General features: G+C 42.6%; 1 long non-coding RNA gene across 5 annotated transcripts in view; it reads right to left on the bottom strand.

Annotated features, from left to right (window-relative positions):
• Window positions 1-22,188, bottom strand: part of LOC112984205 (uncharacterized) — a 134,987-nt gene that overhangs the window by 12,866 nt on the left and 99,933 nt on the right. For all 5 annotated transcript variants that reach the window (XR_010391927.1, XR_010391926.1, XR_003259420.2 and 2 more), the window contains exon 2: window positions 7,685-7,818. This is a non-coding gene — a long non-coding RNA (uncharacterized LOC112984205). The remainder of the gene's footprint in view (window positions 1-7,684; window positions 7,819-22,188) is intronic.

Here is a 22,188-nt window from a genome sequence, read left to right as displayed (position 1 = left end):
TCTAACATTAAAAAAGGCAGACAAAAGCCCAGGACAGATTATGCATGAAGACACAGACAACTCCACAGTCTTTAACACTATCCAATTCTGTCTATTCCCAGTGCCTGAGAACGGGTGGCGAATAGAATGCATTTAACAAGAAGAGAAAGACATTAAACATCAAACATCCCTTTGCTTCTGACGATTAATTGAGAAGAAAACCTCATAATCAGTTGCAGACTTGTCTCTGTTTAGCTAGCGTGACTCCGCTCAATTATCACACTGTAGTCCAGAGCAAGGAGTTCAGTTCTCGTCTTTGTATTACATGAGGACAGGGCGGCAGAGGACCGAGCTGAGAGGTTAAAGGTGGCAAAAGGAGGTCGCCAAGGGCACCACTGTCTCCATGATAGCCATAAACAATAGAAACCAGTGTGGTCTTTGTCTTACAGCCCAGCTTAAAACTCATACAGGACCCGGGGCACTTTCTCTGGGACTGTCAGTGAAGTACTGGGAATACTCATATGGAAAGCTGCCTTGTGCCAAGGCAGGTCTGAGTGGACACAGAACAGCTCAGGTGCTGGTTAGTAAGAGAAGACATCTCAAGGACTTTGCAACAGAAGCCACCCCTGTTTTGTCTTCCCTAAACAGTCCTAGTGCAGTCAGTGGTTTTTGGTCTCCAATGGAGGAGAATGGTCCTATGTAGAAGATCACAGTGTTTACTAAAGGTCTGGCAATTGCAGCATCTGAGACCACATCCTCTTCCAGTTCAGCGCTAACTGCCCCGGCTGGCCGCCGGCTCCACATCGCTTCTTCCCTGCCTTCCCTGCCTAGTTGCCTCTACAAAGATCTATTTCAAAGCTGACCTGGCTGATTTTGAGGGGAATGGTTTTGGGTTTTCATAGGAGAATCTCTACTAAGGGTCTTAGAAGGATGTGATCTCTGACAGGGAGGCAAGACTGGGCTAGGCTGTTCTCCTCTGAGCAGAGACAGAGGTGCTCGCATGGGGCATTTCATCATTGCCTTCAATTCAGTTGTTTCTTAAACATTGCAATAGAGCCATTAAGGAAACTCTGAAATGCTGCTGGGGTTAAAGCTTGCTGATTCCCCTGTGTTAACAGCAAAACCAAATCCTGCAGCTGCAGTCTCAGCCACTCTCCTGTTAATGTTTCCTAGCACAGAGAGAGACCGAGATTGCCCTGCATCAGTCAGTCCTGAGTGCTTTAACATCAAGATGCAAAATAGATAAAACAAATCAGAGATACTTAGACCTAATCTACACTTGTCACCGAGTGAAATAAATATGCCAGTACTCCTGTCCTTCCTCCCACACGAGTTTGTTCCTTTATGTTCCAAAATTAACTGTGCTGAAAAAAGGGTCCCTGGTGCACGAGGAAATTAATGACATTGGAAATGATTCAGGAGAGCTTTGGACCTGGGCCGGAGAGCAGGAGGAACCACCAGTGCTGAGCACTTCCAGGGCAGTTTCTAAAACGACCTGGCTAGATACCAAATGACGGAAGAAAGCCAGATGTGCCCTGCCCTCTCTGACACCTTGGGTTTTCCCTCAGTCTATAGATTAGGTTTGCTATCACCTGAAAGCAAAATAGCCTTAAAAATAAGCATGCAGATGTGCTAATCTCTCAGCACAGCACACGCATAAAACGAAGTGTTTATATAAATGATACCCCTCATGTCAGGCTGAATTCAATCATCAAAGGAGAAAAAGAACATTTTGTTTGGTCTTTTACTAGTCAGAAATGGCTGGTATTTAATAAGCCCTGGAGCCAGATCTCAGTAGGACAGGCTTTTTATGGGCCAGAGGCACCTACCATACCATCCCTTTCCACATACAGCCATTGACCTATGTCCAGCTGATTTGAATTTACTTCCTAAATCTGATGCTTCACCCATTTAGATCAAAAAAAAGAAAAAAAAGACAGAAGCATGGCATTTCTAGACCACAGTTCTTGGTGTCACTACACATTACTGATAATTTAGGAATGCTACAGAACATCTCAAGTTTAAAGTACTTTCATAGTTCCAATGGAGAGCTAAAACAGATGGGGTTTCAGTGCGACCTTTCAACCCTACCAAACACTGTTGACCCAGATTATAGTTCAACAAAGTTGCTCTTGGATTCATATTACATTTTGGGGAGAAACAACAGGGTTACAATCAGAATGGATAGACCACTCAAAGGCAGTTTGAACGGCTGGCTGGAAGCAGCACGTCTGTACCACTGCCCTGCAGAGTCTCTCTGTGCCAGAGTAGGTGCTCAGTGCTTGGGGAGAGCCTCTGCTATGTGTCACAAAATGCTGGAAAGCTAATTTAGGGTGGGAGAAATAATAGCTGGGGGATTTTACTGAGAAATCAAGGGAGAGGATCAAAAACTAGTAGAAAGGGAGAGGCATTCCTGTTGAAAACCCACATTTTCAAAGTTCAGGCTCCACACTGGAAAGCAGGAGCTGAAGACTTTCCAGTGATGCTCGAAAGCCGGCAGGTTTTATCACAGGGGTGGCTGCAGTTCAGCGGTGGGTGAAGGGATCGCTACGGCAAGGCTGCCTCCGCGGGGGAGGCCGGCCAGCCCGAACAATGTGCCCACCCAGGCTCCGTCCCAGCGAGCCAGGGTTGTCTGTCTGAGCCGATCCAGCTGGGAACAGGAGGGGAACATAAACCACCAAGCGCTGTGGCATCCTATTGAAATTGATGAAGTTCCTGTCAATGTGCTATTATTTTAGACATTACAGCTCTAAAAATAGTGCTTGTATTTTCTTAGCAAGCTTGTTGTTTCCAGGAGCTCTGAAAATATAAAGGGTTCCATAAGTGCTATGAACAAGCTTGTGAAATTGTCTCACTGGAATACAAAACCACTTGAAAATACTGTTTGTTACATTTCGTTGTGTACTCAACAATAGACTGTGCAGACTGTTTCTCTGAACACTGGATTTATTTTACTTAAAAAACATCTTAGTGTAAGAAAATCTAGGGGAACACCCCACGAAACCTCTCTAGTTTCTCTCTATTCCATGCTGCTGCTGAAATCTGGAATCTCACAAAGTGTTTCCAAAATGCTATCACCATTCCCAAACCCTTGTTAAATCCTCTTCGGCCTCTTTGCCCACTGCGATAAAACATTCATGATCCAAATCTTAATTACCTCTTCTTGCAACAACAAAAGCAGAACAACAAATACTATGTCCTTCAAGTGGCGGTCAGCTGCATGAGAAGAACCAGGCTCATCCTAATCCTCAAAAGACTGACATGTGTCCTAATTGTGAAATCTGTACAGCATTTCACAGAACAGCTTTCTGTAACCACTGCCCACGGCCTTCACTGTCTGCTCGTTGGTGGCTTCGTTCCCCATCAGAGGAGTTACTGGAGCCTTTACTGCTGCGAGCTGACCGCAGCTGGAGCCACTGGTGGGTGAAGCTGAGCTCCTGTTCTCTCCTGTCCAGTGCAAGGCCATCAGGGCAGGAGGAGAACATCAGGTACCTGGTGGGGAATTTCCCAGTACCTCTTCTGAAGAGTGCCTGATGCTGAACAAGTACGAGCTTATCTCTGTGTCACTGTGCTGTGACTGAAATAGGACGATGTGCTGGTAGTTTGCCAACGTTTTGTTGCAACACTTTACAGATTATACTGTATGATAAAGGTGCTGAGTTTAATGAGTTTTGTCAACTCAGTTATCATTTTCACATCGTACAAAGCAAGTCTGAGGCTAGACCTAGCAGTTATGTAGACCCTTTCATCCAAAAATTTCAAAGGGATTAGTCCACATTAATCAAGTTTCAAAGCTGCCTTATGAAATATCTGTGTAGGCTCCTTAAGACCAATGGGAACGGCTGTATCAATTCCCACCAAGGTCTGCCTGGACCACCCTGACAGGGCAGTGGTGATGCCCGGGTGGGGGGCAGCGGGGGCATGTCACAACGCTTCCCCAGCATGCTTGCAGCCACCAGAGATTTGTGGTGCAAGGACTTTTTCCATCATGGGTGGCATTATTGTATGTGATAGGTCTGGCTGGATTTTTCTTCCCTGGATTTTGAACCCAGCTAATCCTTCAACATTCACGATGCTTCCTGGCAGGGAGTTTTATAGTTTAACTTTGGACAGTGTTAGGAAGAAACTTTTATCCCTTACTCTGAATCTGCCATTTGCTAGATTCGTTCGATACCGCCACACTGTTTTGTTGGAAGAGACATTGCCTGTTCACCTTTTCCATGCCACCCAGGCTTTATAGACACCTATCCCTTTCCAGTCCTTTCTTCTTAAAACACAAAGGCCAGGCACATAGTGGTGTTTAAATATCTGATCACTATATAGGCGCCAAACTCCCACCGAAAGCAACATAAAGAGAATCTAAAATCTTTGTGGAACTAACTCTGAAGGACTGGCCACCCAACATAGGCAGCGAACCGCTGCAAGGGCTAGAAAGCACGTGCCCCAGCTCCCAGGACTTGCTGCGACCAACGGACACCTCCAGAGGAATAAGATATCTTATGGTAAAGCAACAAGCATTTCAGGTTGTGTGATGTGAATTCAAGTGACTGACACTCCCTGATAGATGTGCTGCTTCTCCAGGTTTATACTGTACCTCGTAAAAAAGCTGTGAGCCAAAACCAGCCCTGCTGGCAGGGGAAGTGGAGGGGTTGGGAGAGGCAGAGATTAGCACCCCAAAACAAAAGAGGTACATATTTAGATGGCTATGAATACACACAGGTACTTTTTGTTCATCTCCTCATACCACTTACTTGCTGTTTTTAATTTCCTTAAAAACTCTAATTTTAAAAGATCAATATTTCTTCAATCAATTTGTTTTCTTGCACCCCTTATGCAGGTTTAACGTTACAGCAATGAATGCAAGTCCAGCTGAGACAGTTTTTTGTCCCCACCCAGGAAAACCGTTTGATTCATTTAATACTGCACCAAAGCCATATGCAAATCTTCCTACTAGGAGCAGCTGCTGGACTGAGAGCCCAGGGGATAAACAGAAGTGATGGGCATGCTGCTGTCCCAGCTCACATCACCAGAATCCCACTCAGGTGAATGCTCCCAAGTCTGAGCTTGCTGCAGCCGTGGCAGGTAATTGTAAGCGAGAGTGGGGACCCACATACGCAGTGGCTGCAGCTCAGGCTATAGGAGGGACGTCTGCGTAGGAAAATGTGTCTGTCCTCTCCCGGAGCAAACTGGCATTGTTCTCACAAGAGCGTGCCAGTCTGCAGCACATTAGGGTTTGGCCTCTGTACTCTGTTGAGAAAACAACCTTCCATCTGGGTTTCATCCTCTTAAACCCTGTAAGTGTATTTTATTTGTATATATTCTGTGTCTGACAGAATATTTTATGCAGTTCTGGGATATGCACAAAGATGATGCCTGGTTCAACAGCTCTTTTATGCTAAATGTAAAGGATGGCCTTTCTGCTTGGCTCTTTTAAAGCTTATCTGACACAAACATCTGGGTAAAGCTTGGTCATGGAAACACCATGCCTAAGCTGATGAGGGGGGAGCGACTGGAGGAGCTGAAGGTCTTCTTCACGTTGTCACCTGCAGGAGCCCAGCCTCCCTACTGCTGCCACCGGAAAAGCCAGGCCATGGGTCCGGCTTCTCGCTTTTAAACAGTGATCAAAATTCCTTTAATCCCTCTGAGTTCCTTTGATGGAAATCAAACGACCCTGCTTTAGTGGCAGGATATCGAGCAGCTGTGATTGACTCCACTTTGTCCTCTAGAAAGCATATAAAATTAAATTGTGCTTTTATCATCCAAGCGATGTTACTACACTGCCTTCCTTCCTGCTCCTCTCCCCTCCCCAGTCTTGAACTAGTTATCTAAGCTTTTCATTACTTAAAGCCTGAATTGCTGTTACTTATGTTTTGCTGTAAACAGTTTATCCTTATTTCTTCTTTTTTAACAGAAACTTCAGCCAGATCTGTTTCCACTGCCCTCTAATCCCTCAACTGTTTGTACAACACACAAAGCAAGGCCAGTCCAACTGCAGAACTGATCTGAGAGTACCACATGTGGTTCCTGCTTCGCCCCCCTGAACATCACCTGCCTCTTCTCCCCACAGGCCCCAGTGCGGGGAGCCTCCGTCTGCTAATGGCACGTGAGATCCGCAGGTGCCCGGTCCAGGTCAGCGCTGTAGGAAGACCACAGTGACCCAACGCACCATCTCCTGCATCAAGCTTGGAGGAGTTTTGGAAAGTCTCTCCCTGCTAATTATTAAAAAAAAAAAAAAAGGAAAGAAAAGAGAGAGAGAGAGGAGATTTCCCTAAAAGTAACAAGATTCCAGAACAATTTCAAGGAGCAGCGTTTCAAACTAATGACTATATGACATATTTTTAGAGGAAGAGCAAAGGTGCATCTCTCAGAACGCAAACAACCCCTTCCTTTCCCCTCTGGAGCATCCAAAACCAAAATAGAAATATTCCTCTCTTTCTTTTCTCCCTAGATCATGTAAATTTTGTGGAAGAATATTATCAAAGTAGGACACTGTGTAAAGTCCTCTTTAGGTGTGGTACTTAAACTGTTCAGAAGTGGGAATTTATTCTGGGTAACCTGGTCTACCCAGGATTCATCGCTGTCTGAGAGACGGATGCTCTTGCCCATGTAACAGCCTGGTACCCATGTCCAGCAGGGCTAATAACCCCTTTTTGGCCGTGTATTTCTCTCTGTGCAGCTTGCTCTCTTTGGAAGAGGTTAAAGTGCCAGAATTTTAACAACCCAAAGAGCTTCATTAAGAAATCTGAATGTATTAGGTGAAAATGCAGCCTTCAATCAACTGAATTAATGTTTCCAGTAATGCTACTCATATGCAATAGGTAACCAGGCTGTGTGTTGATAGGCTACTTTTCTCTAAAAGATAACTGACAGAGGGGAGAAAATTTGCTTTTTAAGCTGTCCTGCATCTGACCACTGTTTCTTGTGGAAATATGGTGAGGAACAGAAGGGAAATGGAGGCAGCATGGAGAAGGTAATTTTTGCTCCCTGATTTTCAGAGCGAGTCTCAACCGAGACGACAGCTCAGATTTGCCCTTTCAGCATTGCTCTATAGCTGCCCTGCGCCTGTGGGTTTAGGCGCAGCATATACCAACCTATCTGGGCAAGGTGCTCTGGTCTCACAGGGGCTGCTGAGCAGTTTTCTGGATGCTTTCCATCACAGAGCTACTACAAAGGAATTACAGATTCTGCCCCAAAGTCTCCGTAGTTGAGGCTGAAGTTAGTGTTCCACTTTGGGTGCAATTTTCAGTTTCTTTATTGAGGAGAACAAAAGATTCACATATGGTTTTTTCTTTAAAATTCCTGCCTTAGGTTCATTTTAGTACCCTTCTGACCAGCACTGCAGACTTTGAGCCTCAGGGCTGCGAAGAGTTTTGCCCATTTTTGGACTTCGCAATAAATGTTTTTTCCAGATTTACATTCAACTTCAGAAGATGCAAACCATTCCTACTCCTCATTTAATGAAGGGTCATCACTCAAAGAAATCCACTTCCCACCTTAAGAAATTACATTGTTTAAGCTGAGGAAATCTGTTTTCAATTAATAATGGAGTATGAAACATATATAATTTACAACAATGACACTGGGGGAAAACATTGCTGCTGTTGTAGTTTCAGCAAGGTGATCAATGACATCGAAATACCAATCCCAGCAGCTTGAATTGTTCCAGACTATAGTCAGGAGGAGTAAAATGGTTCCACCTACTCACCAGTGAAAAGGAATATCTCTTGAAAGAAATCCTTCAAATTTCAGTTATTCTGGACCCTATGCAATATTTCGTAGCTCTTCTTGGTGCCGCTTTTATGATGATGATGATGATCAGACCTACAAGTGACATTGATACTGGTGAGACAAAAACAAAATGAAATGGTTAGAGCATAGACATTCTGGAAAATCTAAGCAAATAATAACTAAAAAACTGCACTGGAAAAAAACAGTGGATCTTAATTAAGAGCCTGCCTTTATTATAATAAAGACAAATCATTTACAGCTTGTTTTTAAACTTCTATCAGTATTTCTTTTTCAAACAGTCAAGGAGTGGAACTAACAAAGTATGCTGTGTGGCCCCAGCAAGATAATCAGCAGCTTAATTGGACCGAAGTGCGTCAACATCTTTGAGCTCAGTACCAACAAAAGTCCACCAAGAAGTAGCCACATAATTCAGCATCTAAACTTCAGCTATTCCCTTTGCATGAATCAGAGAATCCTATAATTGCTCCCAAGTGGCGAAACCACAAGCATGGAAGCAAATGACCCATGATAAGAGTCTCTCATACTAAAAGCATCATAAAAGACCAAACACAAAGCCTAGCAAGAAATGGCCTTCTCCACATGGCACAGCTCTGAGCAGGCTGCGCCCACCCCCGGGTGTAGCCTGGGCTCTTCCATGCTCTGGAATTCAGCTGCTTCGTGACAATATTGCAGACAAGGAATTAACACTTCTGAAAGCTTTCAGGGATCAAAGGTTGCCACCTCCAGAAGTTTTTTCGTGCTGAAGACATGATGTAGTAGTCTGGCTCTAGCTGGAAAAATACTTTAGATGACACTCAGACCACTTGTGGCAAGAGGCTGGGGAGCTGGGACCAAGGTCGGCTGCAGCCTGGCAGAGCTGGTCCCTCTGCCCCTGCTCCAGGTGGGCTTTGGCCTTGCACCGATGTGGCTCGTGGCAGAATATGCCCCTGCTTTTGATCCACAGGGCACAGGGGGCTGCTGCAAAAGCTCCTTAGGGATCTTACGGACATGGCTCCAGATCTAGGAAAACCCACTATTTTTAACACAGACTGCAGTCATTACATGGAGTGATTAGATAGCCGTTAACTAGCCTACAGTCCTCCACCAGAAGTGACCCCAAAGCTCCCAGATCAGAGAGAAGCGGCCTTCCCCGAGTGAGACGAAGGGCAGCATCCTGACGGCGAGCAACAGGAAGGCAGGCCTTAAGCTGTGGGGACGAAGAGTGATTTTTTACGGGTGACGCATCAGGGGTAGAGACAAGGGTAGTGTTTCAGTGGGATCGCAGGGATTTCCTGCGACAAAACGGGCGTGTTGCTTCTGTCTCTGTCGGTGATGGTGAAGGTGGTTGTTGCTGCCTCTGGCTCCAGCTGCTGAGAGTATTAGACATTCATTTTCCATTCTCCTCGAAGCGGGAATTAGATACTCAGCACGGTATTTACAAACCCCTGAATGATGTAGCAGTCAAAGTCCTATTTTCAATGATGTATCAGGTGCTTCGAAGACCCCTTTGACAACATGTGCCTAATTCCTTTAGGCACTATCAAATATTCAGTCTTTCCTAAGGATGGCTGACTAAACAGAAGTCTCAACATTCACATCATAAATATCTCAAGACAAGCCTGTTGATTCAGTGAAATGTGTGGTTGGCTCCTATTGTAAATGCATTCACAGAAAACCTCACAGAGCGCTGCTGCTTGGAATTAGTTGTAAGCAAAACAAATAAAAAACTTTTTTTAAATAACATTTTGATACATTGCAAAGTGGCTGTTCTTTTAGTTTTACACCACATCGTTTGAGATGACATGCAGCAGCATAATTTGTCAAGACAAGATATATAAAAATAAATAAATAAAAAAGGATTAAAAGGAAAGCCAGTTCTGAAAGTTTGTCACTTGGAAAAGGCTATAATTTAAATCAGAAATGTCTGGACTAGATTATTCTGACAAGCAAAAAGGAGGCAAAATTTTGCTACACATTTATGAAGCAAAAATGAAATGGAAGGAAAGCAATGACTTCTAATGGAGGGAGTATCTCTTGAAACCATCGGCTTCTGGGTTTGCATCCAGATCTGATAATGTCTTGGTAGCTCTAAGCAAGCCATGGACCATTAAAATTTCGGATTCGCTGATAAGCCAGGCCACGAGCCAGCAGCACAACCATATTCCTCTGCAGCAGATTCAAATCATTGAGCACAAGAAAGCAGGGGACAGAACTGTGATGTTTAAGGTGATCTTTCTACTGAGCACATTCTTTGACACTGCCAGGCAAAACAGTTGCTGAGCAATTTTAGAACACGTGAAAACCTTCAAACTCCAGAAATCTCTCCACCATAACATGCAAAGCTGCCACAGTGAAGGAGCAGACATGCTTCTGAGAAAATACAAACCAGCATCTCTGAAGGCAGCCAGTCAACCAGAAATCAAACTAACCCAAGCAGAGTTTTTAATTCTAGCAAAGAACAAAGTCAAACAATTCCAGCCAGAGAAGAGGAGATCCAGCTTATCTCATAGCCCAGGGACCAACTTAAATACCTAAGAGAAGACTGAAATGCTCATCCCTGGTCTGAAGGAGGAAGGATCGAACCAGAAGCTGCCACCCCTGAGCTACACTGGCAGAGATCTGTCTGGCAGAGGTATAGGCTAGTATCTGACTTTTTTCTGAAATTTTCCTAAATTTCACCATGATGAGTGGAAGCACTGGAACATCTATTGGAACAGATTCCCAGCAAAACTGCACATTTCTAAGAATCAGCATTTCCCACTGGGAACCTTTTCTACAGTAAAATGAATTATAATATGGAGTTTGTACAGCACTTTGAAGAAAAACAGTATTATTAAAAGAGTACTCTTCTAATTCAAGTAATTACTATAATAAAACCAAGACAATTACATTTACATTATTTTATTACTTTTTGTCTCAAAGGATCCTACATGAACTATAAAAAGAAAGTATGATGGAAGTACAATACTTTCTGGATCTCAGTAGCTGTACCCACTTGGGTAGGCACCAGAGATGAAAATCTTTAACTTTCCAGAACCCTGAAAATTTAAAGACCCTGTTTGTCAGAATGGCACTGTCCTTACACTTCTATAAGCCGTGTTTACAGAGAAATGTCAGCAGAATCCTGGCATTTGTATTTTAGTTACAGTCATACCAAAAACAGCCCTGTGCCGCAAGTGTTTGCAAATCTAGCTTCCCAAGCAGCACATGAAAAAACGTAGTCCTAACTGTTCTCCTGGTCAGGATTTTTCTTTCTAAGCACACATGTGGAAACCTTCTACGTGATAAAGTTCTTGCTTGTTTATTTACTTCTCAAGCAAAAAGAATAGGTCTCACTTGCTGAGATTTTAATCTTAGTTCTTAGAAGTCTAGATATGCTCAGCGTAAGATTCAGCCTCCTGTTTCATACCCTTCAGCCCATGGAAAGCATCATTTTACAGCTTGCCTACAGATATATTTCAATTGGCAATATTCAAAATTTCCAAATGGAAAATAGCTTCTGGTATGTGAATATGGCCAGATTGCAGGACAGTTTTATTCCCACCAGTTGTTGCCATGCAGTGTGAAATTACAGCTCATATTACTCCATACTATGGCTTGCAGAAATTTGGACCAAATCTTTAAAAATATTGATGTGTGTGCAAATGTTGCCTTGCACATAAATCAAGCACACACACTTAATAATCTGGCTCTTTGACTTTATGAAATGATAGATCAAAGTAGAACAAATGAGAAGATGGAACTCAAATTAACACATTAACTGAAACAGGGCACTCTCAGATCCTGGAAACCACTCTCTGTCTGGGTGTCACACGTCCGATTACATTCCTCGTAACTCAAATGACAGAACAGACTGAAAGAAGCTAGGATGCCTATTCCTACTCATCACCAGCTACTCATAGTAATTTTTTTCAGAGTACTAGTAATTGCTCTTAAAGGAGAACAATTAAAATCTGGTGTAATTGCAAGTCTGGTTATGATTACGGATGAGTCAAACTGCTTTGGAAAATGAACACAGAACTGTTTGGAGCTCCATTGGTATTTTATTAATCATGTCATTAAAATGGATACATAAAGTGGTTGCAGCTATACAGTGGGATTTTCAAAAGCTCTCAGCACCAGCCGCACTCTGCTCCTGGTAAAGTCAGTAGGAATTTTATTCCTTTAGTTTAATGGGAGCAGAGTTATGCCAGCACTGAGCATTTTTATAACATCCCACCCGTATTGTTCATAGCCAGCCAAATCTCTTGCCATTTCTTTAATTCTTCCTGGTGATCCCATAATCCTAAAATGGTTTTCCTGTCCCAGAAGCAGCCTCAGGATTGGAGGTGCTGGGGAAGGGATTCAGGTCCTGCAAGACCTTGAGCGTGGGGCAACGGCATGGGGGGAAGTTGTCCAACCTTCCTCCCCACACGGATCAGACCCGAGGGCCACTAAGGCTCTGGATGACGGGGGGAGGACTTGGCTTGCGCTTTTGCACTGAGCTTGCTGCTTGGGGTAGAGTGCACGAGGTTTGGCCTTACCCAGCTCAAGAATAATGCTGCAATTTGGACCAGATGGTTAGCATCACAGTGCCGTTTAAAGAAACAGTGTTGAGAGTAGAGAGCTGAAAAATAACGTAACAGGAGATTTATTTGTGGTCTCTGCTTCAGGGCTGTCTAAGAAACATAAGCAGTGGTTGGTACTTTCAGTTCTTCCAGATAACACAGGACCTTGAACCAAGTGAATTTTGGCTTTTTGCTTTGCAAAACAAAGCCTAATCTGATAAGAAGAGGTCTAAACAAAAGCACGACCCCTTATGCCATTTCAGAGATGGCTCCAGCAGGCATCAAAACTCCAGAGCAGGTTGTTAAAAATCAAGGGGAATCTACCGCAAAATGCAAAACTTCAGAGAAAAGCTTTCCCATACTTTGCTCCCGACTTAATTTTCTAAAATGGGAAACTTGGACTGAGTCATGCTGGAAAGATAAGCAATGCTTCACATAAAGCCAAGGGTAAAGGACAAGCAGCAGTAACACAGGCTTGGTTGTCTTCACTGTTTTGGCCTGCTCTGGGCAAACCTCTTCTCTAGAGGCATGGACCATCTGCCCTTGGGACTGAGCTCTTTTCGCTAGCTGTAGCTAAACAAGTGATCTCAGTAAGCTAGGAAAGACACACTAGTAGCAGCGTAGATAACTTAAAAACTATGAGTTTAAAGCAAATTCTTTCATCTGTTTCTACGCAACAAAAACTTCATTCTAGGGACTCACCTACTTATAGCCGAATTACACCAATCATATAAATTGTCTAAAAAAAGGCGTTGAAAAATTTTAACCAAGCTGAGAATAAGACTCTGAAAATCCAGGCTAAAATTGAAAGGATTCTCAGAATAAGATGATATAAAATCTTAATTTTTGTTTTGTAATTAAAAAAATCTACTTATAATCCTCTTGAAAACTGATCTTCTTGGAATAAATTGTCTTAATGCTTTACATCTGAAGGAAGCAAGGTAAGACAGGACTATGCTGGACTTTCTTCTATCTGGGAGAAGCTGGAAATAATCTGGAGAAAAGATTATTTCCAACTTTCCAACTCTTTTTCTATAATTAACAGGATGTAAGACATAACAAACAGAGGCTGAAGAAAACCACAAACTCTCCATATGGGGTTTAGTTCCTGTTTACTAGTATCCTGTTTACAGCATAGGCTTTGATGGTCAGATAATCAGGCCTCTCATGTTCCCAGAATGACCACACTTATTCTGTACTTATTTAAGGCTGGGAAGACTTTTTAATAAAAAAATATGTCGAGGAAACAAAGCAGAGGGAGATTATAACAATATGCATCACTACGGAAATACCAGGCTCATTGTTATAGAATACAAAATTACCAAATACCCTGTTGTGTGAAAATAGTAGGGTGATGCAAACTGCGGGTCCAAGCGGAGATGTGGAGCAGGGGCTAGCTCTCCCCCCTGCCGCTGCCCGGTGCGGAGTCTGGGTCATGTAACTCCTCAGGTGAAGGAAGGAGAAATAACCATTTCTTAGGGCGTCCTTCCCCTGGTGCCTGCAATTTTGTCGTTGACAAAGAGCAGAAAGCACATTTAGACGCTCCTGATGCTGCTATTAGGGGCAGCGCTGCTCCCCAGGCAGCGAGGTACCGCTTCCCAATTGCAAGGAAACATTCTGATAGCGGTTTGTGGTGACCGGTGTTCAAAGGTACGAGCTAAACACTGCCCTGGATAAACCGCCACCACAGCACTTGTGGAGGACGCAGAGCTACTCGGCAGGACCCAGCGCACGAGCAGCCCGGTGCAACTTCCCTCGCCAGGTCGGAGCCAGGCTGGGGCACCTATTCGGGCCCAAAGGAGACTAACGGAGCCATTTCCAGACTGCCTGTAGGCATGGGAGGAGGCAGTGCTGACATTGCTCATATTACCATATTTTAAGCCTGGGAGACAAAAAAAAGGATTCAAAACAGCAGTCTACAGAGAAGCAGCAATGATCAGGGGGTTGGAGAATCAGTGAAGTATTTATTCAAAAATATTTTAATGACTCGTAGCTGTTGCACATGTCCTCAAGAAGCAAGGGCTTGCTACCTAGCGGCTGGACAAAAACTCCGCTGATGGAGTTTGGAGTGGCAATGGCAAAATCCCATGAGTTGGGGGCTTTTTGTAACCCCAAAGAATAAAATTTTGCAATATCAGCTATTCTTGTGATTTCCCATGCCTGCAGGCACACAGTTTGGCTTCAGAGGCAGTTCCTTTCCAGTTTTGACCTGAACTGGAACTAAAGCTGCGTCGACAAGGTCTGAACTTGGGAAAACCACAGAAACTTGGAGCCGGTATAAAAGTTTTAAGGATCTCTTGCTATGATGTAATTTTCTGTTGCCTTCTTCACAAAAGAGTGAGGAAGGCAACAGAACATGTCTCCGTGGTATAATTAATGTTTCTTTACAAACAGCTTCTTCCCCCTTCTTTATAATACACAACTTTTAGAAATTTCATTCTGTATGGCAGAGGCCAATTTTTCATTGCTGTGTTTTTTTCTGTAACAAATTTACCACCATTAATTTCATTGTTAAGCTTCTGCAGCTTTACTAGTGATGTACAAAGTGTACAGAATGTACAAAAGTGGGATTTCATTCTCATTTTTTAGTTGAGAGTCAGCGTAAAGCCTGCTGTGAAAAGAGCCTTCTTTAGTAGAAGTTTTGTTATGAGAACAGTGATTTAGAGAAATTACACTTAGCAATCAAGATTTTCTCATCACTTGTAGACATATATGCTTAGAAAACTTGCAAATAAGTAAATTTAAGTAAATAATTTAAGTAAATAAAATTAAGAATTATTGCTAGATAGTCACTGAGATAGCCTATTATCTTGTATAACAGCTTTTATCTCTGGAAGAACTGAGGGCTTGTTATGAATAAAACCGCTGAAATGATGCATTGCAAATAAATAAAAGTTTTTGTTTTTAATTTTTTAGTTTTCCTTTTAATTTTGCTTTTGAACCTGTTCAGTGTCTGAAATGGTTTACTTACAAAGCCATGCTGCTATGCAAGATTTACTAAAGTTGTATACTGGCTTTATACATTGGATTTATAAGGACTGCTCATCAGCAAGTCAATGGAGTTGTGCTACTTACATCATCTGACAGTCTGTCCCTTATATAGTTCTGTCTGTATCAGCTAAAATTGGGTGACATAAATAGGCTATCATGCTTCCTCTCCATTAGTAACACAGCTATTTTTATTTATTTTTTTATTTTTTTACAAAGGGAAACAATCACTCATATCTTATGAAAGAGGAGGAAAGTCCCTGTGACTCACATAGAACCACCTTAATTAGTAAGGTTTGAAAAGGCATGTCGGTGAGGATATGCTTCCTCAGGGAAATGGCCTCCTGGGAAATAGGCTAATGTCTAAAAATTTCTTGGAAAAGACGGAAAACAGATGGAAACTTTTTCAACACTATTGCTTTGGTATGTGAATTATTTTAGTGTTCATGAAAAGGATGAGATTAAAAGCCTCAGAACATGGTTAATTAATGGCAATAATCTTTATATAGCTTGCACCATAAATATACCTGGCCTTTAAAAGAAGAACAAAAGAGGTGTTTGGAGGGGTATCATGGGAGTGGAAGATTTCAATCTTGTTTAGCCTGAGGTTTATCGCGAGAACTCCCTCTGGCCAAGATCTCCTCTCACAGGCTCCTGATTCACACCGATATAAATGAGGAGAGAATCTGGCCCAGAAACTTTATCAGGTTTAATATCCTTTTAATTACAAACAGCCCATTTCTCTCATTAATTATACCATGGAGGCAAAATTTAACCCCATCCTGACTCTGAGATGTTCCCCTTTTCGGTGATGCCTGGGGCATACTCACTCTTCTTTCTTTACTGGCAGCGCCCAATCTTCCTAACAAGAAGGATGACTTTAAGAGATATTACGGACATCAGGAGCCAGACAATTCACTTCGGCTGGGACAAGGTGTGACTGAGAGAAGTAATGGCTTTCCAGTAAGAGTTAACAAGGCTGGATTTGAACCTGTAAGTGTGAGGGAATAAGCTCCATAATCAAATAACATTCCCAAGAGCCTTTCAGCCTACAGGAAAATCATTACATCTGTGCAATTCAGTCCTAATCATGAGAAAGTCTTAATGATGTGTTGGTCAGATACTGTCATCACTTCAGGACAAGGTTTTTCTGATAGGCCAAATGCTCATGGATATAATTTCATCAACTTCTTGGCTCACGGGGACTTGCCACCATGCAGGAGGAGCTCAGAGCCCTGTTCGTTAGTCAGTCATCGCTCACGACACCCTGATGAGGTCACTCCAGTTCATCAAGGTAAAGCGACTTACTCGACTCTTCAGTGAGACGACACCAGAGCTAATAACAGAACCCGAGCCCCGACTCTGCTCCCTTGTTGCGGCCAGATCAACACACCTCCTGCACCACAGACACGCTACAACCCCGAAACTTGTTATCAGTCGTTAAGACAAGGCTGCATGCTGTTATGAAAATACAGCTCACTTTGGAGTGTTTCATTCTGCAGGTTTGGAAGCAGACTAAAGGTCCCTCTCTCATTATTTTTAAAGGATAAACATTCTGACTTTGCGGAGCTGAAGTCGGTAGACTTCATTTTACAAGTTCAGTCATCTGCCTGCCACAGGCCGTGAGCTGCTGCCTTTCAGCAGAAAGTGAGGATTCATCATTGTTTTATTATTATTGAACATCCTTTATGCTGATAATAAATCAGTTTAACAACATCTGTCACTGGAAGGCTCCAACAATCAAGCGATTACGCAAACACGTATACCACCCTCCCTGCAGCTTACTGCAATCTGATTGTTTTGGGGAAACAACTGCCTCCGCTTCTGCTCTGTGTGCTACCTACATCCTTGAACAATACAACACCCTTACCAGGAGCTTCCAGGAAGTGCAAAAAAGTCCTTCATGTTAATGTACTGAGGGGCAAAAAGGCCGGGTCTTCAGCTGAGAAAGTCCTAATGCAGTCATGATTTTCTCCATAAAGCTGCTCTCCAAGAAAATCTTTCTCATCGGGCTTGCCGAGAAGTTTTTCCTATTCTCTTCAGTTGTCAAAGAGCAATAAATATTAAGTAGACTTGGTCAATACTTTTTAATGTGGTTTCTTTTTATTGCTGAAATATGCTGCTTTGCCCAAACAGATATAGTTAGGAGGGGAAGGACAGCTTCAGTAGATTTTTTAAATTTCAGTTATTCTTCTGAAAACAATGGCTTTGAAATGGTCAAAGCAGCTTTCCTCGGCAGAACTGGAAAAAGTGTTTTTGATTTGAAATAGCTTTTCATTTTGAAATATAAGTTAACATCATAAAAAAGAATTCTAAATGCACGTACAAAGACCAGCGTTTTTCTGATGTGGTATGGGGAAAATATTTCAAATCTTAGCAAATCTGAATGCATGACTAACCCATTTCCTGGTGAATTCTAATAGTAACTTTGCACTATATAAATTCATAGATTAGTCAATAGAATAAAAACTACTAACTATGAGATATCTTGTAAACACCTGTACCAAACTGAAACTCCCTCACTTGAAATTAGGGCCAAAACTTCCACTGACTTGAAAAGAGTAGGTCTGGACATATCACATGTAGCATTTGCTTAGTAACAAATTGCAGCAAGATCCTCCATGATGACTCTAATCTGATTCTGCTCTTACAGTCATTTATGGCCTCTCTACTACAGCTGAGATCACTTGTCCCAATTTTTGGCTCCAAAAAGCCTAAAGAAGAAAGCCCAGATTGTTTAAGGATGATTTCCAGAGCAGTCGAGTTAGCACTTGAACATAGGGTCTTTTTGACTGAGAATCTGACCAAGAAACTACAGGGAAAAAAAGACCCCCAGATCGCCTCTAAATTCAATTGTGTTTAGATGTAATGTCCTAGCCTCTGCTCATCAGTGGTGTATAAATGACTCATTCAAGGAGTGCAAAATATTTCTTTCTAGTAAATTATTCACCCCAGTAGGAAATGGTTTACAAAAGAGAAGTGGTCAGTCTTAATTGTCTTTGCCCAAGTAACAGATCTCAAACACATGCAATTCTGCTCCATTGGTAGAAGCTCTTAAACAATACATAATATCTCCTAGGTAACTGCGGTACTATATGAGGGCTGTTTTATTAGTTTCCTAATTAAATTTCACAAACTTCATAGGAGTGACAGATTCTTGGTTATCTCTGCTGCAGAGATTCAGATGGGATGCCAGAGGGAAAGGATGGAGCTGTTTGTCTTATTGCATGCCAAGATTTTGTGCTACCGGTTACACTCGTCAATCTCTATCTGAAGCAGTTAGGAGCTATAAGGAATTCATTAAAAGGGCTGAGATTTATTAGAGGCACCTCAAGCTCATTAAGGATGCTGATGAAATGTGAAGCCCTTGAATCCACATGCCATTTAAGAAACACTTAAGCAGAGCCTTAACGTTTTGGAGGAGAGGAGGAAACAAACAAACAAAACCCCTTTTGTTATATTAAAAAAATCACAATAATGCTTTAAAAAAGTTGTATTGTCTTTGGTAAAAATAATAATTTTCAGCTGTGTCTGTCTCCTTTTTTCTCCTCTTTGATGAACAGAAAAATGGTAGCAGAATGTGCGTGTTTTGGAGGGCAGGAAGATAAGGAATTTTAAGAGAGAAATGGTTCAAACTGTGGGACAAAGCAAAAAGGGGGAAAGAAAGAATCGGAGGACTCAAACAGCCACTGCCGATGAAAAACTGACTTCAACAAACCCACTTTCCCCCTTGAGGAGAAACACTGGCATCACTAGACATATGGTGAAAACTTATTTGGTTTTTCTCCCTCCTTCCTCTGCAGGAATTTCAACCATTCAAACATTTTAAGCCACACTCAAAGTTCAGAGGCTTTTGGGCCGAATCTTATTTTTATTTCCAGCCAAATTGTTTTAATTTTCACTTTCTCCATTAAAAAAAAACTGAATGCTTTTTGAAGAAAGTAGACGTTTCCACAAAATCATATGTGCTTTTGAAGTGACAACATTTACCCTTCGAAATGACAGGTATAATTACCCACCTGAAAGGAAAGAAAGAAGAGGAGAGGGAGAGGAGAGGAAGGCAAGAGGTATTTCATGGAAAATGCTCCCCGGGTTGGAGCTGCCAGGGGCATTGCGCAGGAGATGCCCGGCATCTCCAGCACTTGGCCTTTGGTTCCGGTCTACACGCCATGGGCTTGGCTTGTCCCTCCTGCCCTCAGCCCACGCGGCAGCTCCAGCCGCCAAGGGCTCTCCAGACAAAAGCCAGCAGCAAGGCACAACGACCTCCAATCTGGCGTGGTGTGAGATGTTTTCCACCACGTCTTATAAACGAGGTCGCTTTGCCTTAGATGTTCTTTTCCTCTATGCATAAAGACTTAGATGCCAAAGGCACAGGGAGTTTCTGTGGCCAAATGAAATTAATTTTGTGCACAAGGCATCCCCCCCCGGAGGGATTACGGCCCAGGTAATAAAATTCCCTAACGAGTATGCATGTGAGAAAAGGCAGAGTCGCTGCCCCAGATGCTCGGCTGGGGAGCACGGTGGCCCCGACCGCGCGGGCATCAGCGTGCACAGCGTCTGCCGGACACGCGAGGCAACTCGGAGCACGCGAGCGCGGCAGCGCTGGCCACCACCGGAGGAGGTGGGAATGCAAACCGGACAGGCTTCTCTGCATCCCAAATGTTTGCATTTGCCCTATTCTGTATATCTCAGGATGCAAATACAGTTGAAAAAATTAAACTTCATGTCGCGGTGGCAATTGAAATCTGAAGTTCCCACAGATTTAGCAGTGTTCTCGTTGAGACCATTGCAGAGCTATACCCAGGCCATGAAATACAGTCTAAACTTTTGCTGTAACAGAAAGAATTTCAACAAAAACCTTACTAAACAGGTCAAGAGAATATGAGAATATGTTATCTTCTTATCTCAGACCCCTTTTCCTTTCCTGCTGAAATAAATGCCTATTTCTATCATTTTATGCAAATTCTGCTTTTTTTCCCATGAAGATTTTGCAGCAAACAGCAAACTTTTCACTGAAAGATCCAAAGCAATGTCGGCAAAACAAATTACCTTCCTGGCCAACACCTAACATATCAAGACCTAATTTAGGAGGCATTTTTTCAGACCAGCAGCAGCAAACACAGTGGAGCCGTCCGTACGTTGCACGCACAGATGCTGCTTCGTAGTTTGAGACAAAGCGCATGTAACTCACAGAGCACAAGCAAGGCTGACCCAAGAAAGACCAGCGTCAAAATGGACCCAGAACAGGTTTGCAAATAAAGGGGAATTCATCCTTCAAAGCAGACAGTGTACGTGTCTTGGATCTCCCTTAGCAAGGCAATCCCCTGCCGCTGTAGGCACATGGCATCCAGTGCACGTACAGGAACACGTGAAGAGACACTGCCAAATAAAACCCTAACAAGTCTTTGCAATATTAATGAATAAGACTCACCCTGGTTAGATAAAGCAGGACAGCCTCATTTCAAACATAAAATCCAAAAAGATATGGCCCTTCCCCACCATCATGCAGAAAGTCAGTGGCAAAACTGAAAGCTCGGTCCAGAGAATACTAACTTTCTAATTCTGCACTTAAACTGCAGAAGAACCTTGAGTCCTCACACTGCAGAGTGGGTAGTTTTATGCAGAAGTGTTAATGAATTTTCTTATGCCTTTATAAATGTTTATGTCTTCCTTATAGACCGTGAAAGAGCGTGACAGAAAGGCCACCAGTTCGTCTCCCCCACATCTGGACGCCGAAGAGGAACAGTGACAGCGTGTGAAAGACTGAGCTGAGTTACACTGGGGTGACCAGAAGCCCTCGAGCAATTGGGAGAATTGTTTGTAGCTCTGTGCCTCCAAGTAATATTAGTATCCAAACTTTTACACACTTACCTAAAACAAAACAGAACTTTTAACCTCTGTGCTCACTTCTCCTTGAGGTCCAGGTCTTGAGCTTCAAGACATATATCCTCTAGGACCCCTTTGAAAAAATTGCCTGTGACCTACAGCTGTGTTTTACTCACAAAAATAGACGTCTCCCTTTATCCTGCATTTCTGTTAAGTAATATTAATAAGCTAGGTGAAAACATTGTTATGCCAGCACGGATTAAAGTTACACAATCCTCTCTTGTGGAGGGTGTGGGAAGCTTATTACATCTCTATGAGAACGAGCAAAAAGAAAAAGAGCAGCTTTTTAATACAGAAGACTCCCAAACAGTAATGAATACAGCCAACTGTGGAGCCCACCAAGCAAGCAGGTGAAAATATATTAATGTGAACATTTACTGTAACAAGTCTCTTTTCTCCCCTCAAGACATTTCTGCTCATTCAAAATGTGCAGCAATAAATCAAATTAGATCAAATACAACTGTCTGAAAGGAAGCCACACAATAATCAGTTTTGAATTTTCCCACCCCCCTCCCACAAAAAATCAGTGCAGTATTACAGTAAGTTAATATGTGCATCTAACCCATTATATCTAACTTGAAACTGTATAAAATGACATCTGATAGCAGCTTGTATGGACAAGCTCTTATTAAACGTAATTACTCAACAAGGTCTTTCCTAAATCTGTTAATGATTGGCAACAGATAGACAGAAAATTTCTGGTATTCCCTGTCTTTGCATATTATAAGAATTGTTTTTAATATTAAAAGGTTCATATCATTCCCACTTATGCTTTGATTTACTGCTTTCATGAAGTGAATGTGAAATCTGATTACATTAATTGAGCATGTTGTCAGACTGTCACTTTTCTCCTTTTTAATTGCCTCCTGTCTCTTTTGTTATCCCTGACAAGCCGCATTTTCAGCCCAGCATCCAGTTTTGCGTGCCTGGCTTTTCCATGCATGGTGTTACAAAACTGGTTACTCGCCACGTTTCCACAGACTGCGTGATCTTGTTGGGTAGCCGGGATGCCAAAGGAAGCCATGTGCTCACTGCGCGCAGAGAAAATTGTTTGTGTTTC

This window comes from Dromaius novaehollandiae, chromosome 16, assembly GCF_036370855.1.
Source record: "Dromaius novaehollandiae isolate bDroNov1 chromosome 16, bDroNov1.hap1, whole genome shotgun sequence".
Classification (NCBI taxonomy): domain Eukaryota; kingdom Metazoa; phylum Chordata; class Aves; order Casuariiformes; family Dromaiidae; genus Dromaius; species Dromaius novaehollandiae.
The sequence above is the reverse complement of the archived record's forward strand: the minus strand, read 5'-3'. Positions and strand labels throughout refer to the sequence as shown.